This window comes from Sminthopsis crassicaudata, chromosome 6, assembly GCF_048593235.1.
Source record: "Sminthopsis crassicaudata isolate SCR6 chromosome 6, ASM4859323v1, whole genome shotgun sequence".
Taxonomy (NCBI): Eukaryota; Metazoa; Chordata; class Mammalia; order Dasyuromorphia; family Dasyuridae; genus Sminthopsis; species Sminthopsis crassicaudata.
Genome location: NC_133622.1, coordinates 243,279,870 through 243,285,869, shown reverse-complemented (window position 1 = coordinate 243,285,869; position 6,000 = coordinate 243,279,870). Strand labels below are relative to the sequence as shown.

General features: G+C 35.0%; 1 long non-coding RNA gene across 1 annotated transcript in view; it reads left to right on the top strand.

The window, feature by feature from the left end:
- Window positions 1–1,669: 1,669 nt before the first annotated feature.
- Window positions 1,670–6,000, top strand: part of LOC141547726 (uncharacterized) — a 100,409-nt gene continuing 96,078 nt past the window's right edge. The window contains exon 1 of the long non-coding RNA XR_012483603.1: window positions 1,670–1,832. This is a non-coding gene — a long non-coding RNA (uncharacterized LOC141547726). The remainder of the gene's footprint in view (window positions 1,833–6,000) is intronic.

The window sequence follows — 6,000 nt, the reverse complement described above, 5'->3', positions numbered from 1 at the left end:
GGATATACCTTCTCTCTCTCTTTTTTTTTTTTTTTTTTTTTTTGAGGCTGGGGTTAAGTGACTAGCCCAGGGTCACACAGCTAGGAAGTGTTAAGTGTCTGAGACCAGATTTGAACTCAGGTCCTCCTGAATTTAAGGCTGGTGCTCTATCCACTGCGCCACCTAGATGCCCCTGCCTTCTCTTTTAAGGAGTAGAAGCTTCAGCCTCTAGTTGGAGGGAATATAAGGAATTTAAGGAATATTTAATATTTATTATTAAAGAATATTTAAGGACTTCCTTTTTAATCTATTTAATATTTATTATTAAATTAACTATTAAATTAAAATATTAACTATTTAATATTTATTATTAAAGAATATTTAAAGACTTCCTTATTTCTGGTAGGTTAGTTTGCAGGGGTTAGTTCTCGAGGCAACATAGATCCCACTTTCCTGAGCTTGTTAATTTTTATAATAAAGGATATGTATACATGTATGCATGCATATACATATATATGACCATACAATATATTTGACAAATATATACATAAGTTTAATAATATACATATATAATATATGAAATATAATATAACATTTCTATCTAGCTACATATATTGTATATATGTATTATACATATTGTATATATATATAATACATCTATTTATCTATATCTATATCTATATCTATACATTTTATTATATAGAGAAAAAGACAAAGCCAGGCAGAAAGAAGTTAGCTAAGTGACATGCCTATTGTCAAAAGGCTAACATGTCTGAGGTTAAATTTGAATTCAAGTCTTCTCTGCATTCTCTCCTTTCTTCCACTGTGCCACCTTTAATATTGTCTCTTTCTTCTTGAATCAGGGTCTGCTTTTCCTCCCTCAGTCATGGCAAAGCTCATGTATTTCCCCTCTACATGGGTACAAATATCTCTTCAAATATCTAACCTTATCAACATTAATCCTAGCAGACAAAGATTGGTGGTCCTTGGATTTTTTTTTTAAAGAGGAGAATCTAATGATATTAATGAAAAACAATGAGAAATGGGGATTGGGAAAGCAATTCATTGGAAAGAAAGCAGTCAGTAGCTTCTGCTGACTATTAAAGCTTAACTAGCTTTTGAGCTCAGGTGTTTCCCAAATCATCCACTGGTTTAGCAGAGATACCAGCTTTGATTTATCTCATTTTAACAAACAAGTCATGAGACAAGCAAAGTTCCACGTGGTTCTTCTGCATTATCACCAAGATGCCACGTCATTTCTTAGTCACTGGGAAGTGTCATTTCTCATTCCCATCATCTACATTTCATGCTCTTAGAGTCAAGGAGTTAGCACAAAAAATTGCCTTGCATAACTGAGATTCCTCTTATGGAGTGGGAACAAGAATAGCTATGAACCCCAATTTTCCAAAAATAAAATCCCAGAAATCTATGTCCCAAAACATCACCAACTGATGATTATTCATCAGACAATTATAAGTGTTTTTCATTCTACTCATGCTAATCAGAAAGCCAGGACCTGAAAACCATAACTACAGACAGGAATCCCATGCTCTTTCCCACTAGAGCCACCTGGAGGCAGTGGATAAAATCAAGAACAACCAGATGCTTTGAGTTGATGTTCCCAGACCCACCGTCAAGTAGTGATTTTATATTTGGATTGTCTTAGCAGAATTAGGTGAGCCCTCTTTGTAGAACATTGCAGCTTTGATGAATCTGACCACCAAGGTGTCTTTCCCTTTAGGACTTTTCTCTGGCCTGTGTAGGTTTTATGCATTTTACTGTTTGAAAGCTTCCTAAGGCCCTGGGAACAAAGATCCTCAAGGTGCTGTGCAATGATGGCTCTGCATTACCATGTGAGTGCACTCTCTCTTTTTTTTTTTTCATGTTTTATTTTATCTTATTTTCCAATTCTTTCCCAAATCCCTGTTAATTTAATTTAATGTAATTTTTATTATAGCTTTTTATTGAAAGAACACATGCATGGGTCATTTTTCAACATTGACCTTTGCAAACACTCTTGTTCCAACATTTCCCCTCCTTCCCTCCACCCTCTCCCCTAGATGGCAGGCAGTCTCATACATGTTAAACATGTTAAAGTATATCTTCAATACAATATATGTGTATATATTTATAGAGTTCTCTTGTTGCACAAGAAAAATCAGATTTATACAGGTAAAAATAACCTGGGAAGAAAAACAAAACTGCAAGCAGTCCACATTCATTTCCCAGTGTTCTTTCACTGGGTGTGGCAGGTTCTGTTCATCACTGATCAATTGGAACTGAATTGGATCCTCTCATTGCCTAAGATAGCCAGTAAGTGCACTCTTAACTCAACATTCTGAGCCCTTCTTTATTCCCTCCAATAGGCCTCTGGTAACAAATCAAAGAACCATGTAAGTATCATGGGTTCTATTGTTCTTCTTTCCAAAAAGATATATATATATATATATATATATATATATATATATATATATGTACACGTGTGTGTGTGTGTGTGTGTGTGTATAATGTGTATGTATATATATATATATATATATATAATGTGTGTGTATATATATATAATGTGTGTATATATATATATAATGTGTGTATATATATAATGTGTGTATATATATATATATATATAATGTGTATATATATATATAATGTGTGTATATATGTGTATATATATAATGTGTGTATATATATATAATGTGTGTATATATATATAATGTGTGTATATATATATATAATGTGTGTATATATATAATGTGTGTATACATATATAATGTGTGTATATATATATATAATGTATATATATATATATATATATATATATATATATATATATATATATATATATATATATATATATATATATATATATATATATATATATATATATATATATATATATATATAATGTAATGGTCCTGTAGAAGCCATGTCAAGTTAGCATCCTCATGGATTAATATATCAGAACATGGATTACTCATGAGCTAGCATTAGCTCACCCGAACTTTTCAACCACCCTTAGAGTCATAGCATCTTGGAATTGAAAGGGATTTTCTATGACTCTCTGGTACACATATCCTCGTACATGGCCCAGTGCAACTTAAGCCACTGCTTAATTGGAGCAAAGTCCTTCTTTCTCAATTTAATATTTTGTTGCTCAAGATGTTTATAACAAAGATTATCATTTCTGGATCTACCCACAATGAACACTGGAAAAAGTCAATGGGAAATAGAGCCAAACTGATTTGGATTCTCAGATATCTCAAAAGGTGCTATCCTTGACTCTTCTCTCCCTCTCCCTCCTGTAGCCGATCATTTGCCAAGTCTTGTCAATTCCACCTCCACAACATCTGTCCCATGCACCCTCTTCCCTCACTCACACAGCTTTTACTCTATTTCAGGCCCTCATCATTCTTTGCCTCAACTGCTTCAAGATCATCCTAATTTCTTGCCTAAATCAGCCTTACTGTTCTCCCCATAGAGCTGCCGAAATGTTATTGCTAAAATAGATATGAAAGAATCAAAAACTTTCAATGGCTCCCTATTACTTCAAGGATATAATACAGAATGCTTACCCAGGCATTTAAAATCTTCCAGTATTTAAAATCTTCCAGTATTTGATTATTGATCTTTAGGAAAAGAAATCTCATTTCCCATCACTACCTTTAGATTGTTCTCCATTTCCTTCACACTGGTCTGAGAGCTATTCTATGCAAATGGTAACAGTCTTCTGTATTTGGTCCCTTAGGTCTAGAATATATGCCCTTATCTCCTCTGCCTCAAGTCCTGGGCTTTTTTCAAAGCAAACAAATGTCATTTCCTCCCTGTGGCCTTTCTTAATCCTCCCAGTTGTTAGTGAAAACCTCCTCCTAGAATTGCTTTGCATATATTTTGTATTTATTTAGCTCTGCAATTGCTTTGACCTTCTGGAGAATGTAAATCCTTCAAAATAAGTACTGTTTAATTTTGGGGATTGTGTCCGCTGAGTTTAGTACAGTGGTCTCCATAATGTAAGTATTTAACAGATGTTATACTTAGGATGATGGCATAGATCTGATCATTCCTATTGGGGAGGTTGAGGCTGATGGATTGTTTCAAACTGCAGTGGGCCGAGCTGATTGGCTGTCCAAACTAAGGATAGCATGAATATCTAGAGCCCCCTGGATCTGGGCCCAGTAAGGCTGCTTAAGAAGGGACAAACTAATTAAGATTGGAAATGAATAGATCAGGTCTCCGAGGCTGATCAGTGGTGATATTGGGTCTGTGATTGGCCAGGATACTCCCAGGATAAGCAAAATAGGGAGATCTAATCTCAAAAAAAACAAAAAACCAAAAAAAAAAAATCAACAATAAATCATTTTTTTTTTCTGCAGTAAACAAGAAATCCTTCTGTGGGATTATCATCATTTTAATCATTACATAATAAGTAGGTCAAGCTTTCAAAGTATAAAGACCAGTTCAAGGAGATAAAAATCATAATGGGACAAAATAGGGAAGTATATCATCCCTCTTGTTGAGTCTACAACTGGAATTTCCAAAAATGCTTTTTTGAGCCTACAGAAGATACATTCTTTTATTCAGAGGCAAAAAGCAGTTATTTTGTCTTAGTTAATGGAACATTAAATGAAGAAAAATATTGGCAGGAGAGCTACTTGCGCTGTGACCATTTCTATTTGAGGCCCATTGAAAAAAGATGAGAAAGATAAGTTGATAATAATTAGCATAAATCAAAATAATAGTAAAAATCTATCTAATTGAATTCAATAAACATTTAAGTGATAATAGTGAAAAATTATCCAATTGAATTCAATAAACAATTAAGGGCTACTATGTGTCAGGCACTGTGCTAAGCAGTGGGGATACAAAGAGAGACAAAAAGACAATCCTTGTCCCCAAAGAATTTACAATCTAGCAAGGGCAAGAATATATGAACAAATATATGCAAAGCAAGCTATATACAGGATAAAAAGGGAATAATTACTAGAGTGAAGGCACTAGAATTAAGAGGATCAAAGAAGACTTCTTGTAGGAGGTGGGATTTTAGTTGGGTCTTAAAGGAAACCAGAAGTCAATAGATGGAGTAGATGAGAGAGAATTCCAGGTATGGGGACAATCCGAGAAAATTCTTGAGGTTGAGAGATGGAATATCTTGTTTGTGGAATAGTTGGAAGGCCAAGGTCAATGGTAGGGAGTAAAGTGTAAGAAGAGTGGAAAGATTGTTGTTGTTTTTCAGCCATGACTCTCTTCTTGTAATCCCATTTGGGGTTTTCCTGGCAAAGATATTGGAGTGGTTTGCCATTTCCTTCTACAACTCATTTTACAGACGAGGAAACTGAAGCAAATACAGGGTTACTGACTTACTCAGACACAGCTAACAAGTATCTGAGGCCTGATTTAAATTCAGAAAGATGCCTTCCTAAGTCTAAGGCAATCACGCTAACTAACCCCTGCTCAACCTAGGTAGGCAGCTAGAATAGGATAGGTGTGTAATGCCAACCCGAACATTTTGCATTTGCTCCTGGAGGCAATAAGAAGTCATTGCAATTCAATCATTCATACTTTTATTTATTGTGTTTGTGTGTGTGTGTGTGTGTGTGTGTGTGTGTGTGTGTGTGTGTGTGTGTGTGTGGTGACACAATCAGATTTGTGTTTTAGGAAAATCACTTTAATGCCTGAATGGAGTAGAGTGGGGAAAGACTAAAATCAGGCAGACCTACCAGCAGATTATTGTAATAATCAAGGTGAGAGGTGATAATGGCTGAACCTAGAAGGGTGATACTGTCAGAAGAGAGAAGAGAGCACATTAGAAAGAAGTTGCAAAGATGATATTGGCAGTTCTTGTCAACAGCTTGGATGTGGGCACGAAGGTGGGGACAGATAGTGAGGGTTGCAAGCTAACTTCTAGGTTGTGAAACTAAGAGGCTGGGGGTGATGCCTTTGCCCTCTACAAAAAATAGGGAAAATGGAGGGAGGAGATTTTAAGGGGAAAGAGAATTAAGTTCTATTTTGGACATACGGAGTTTAAAA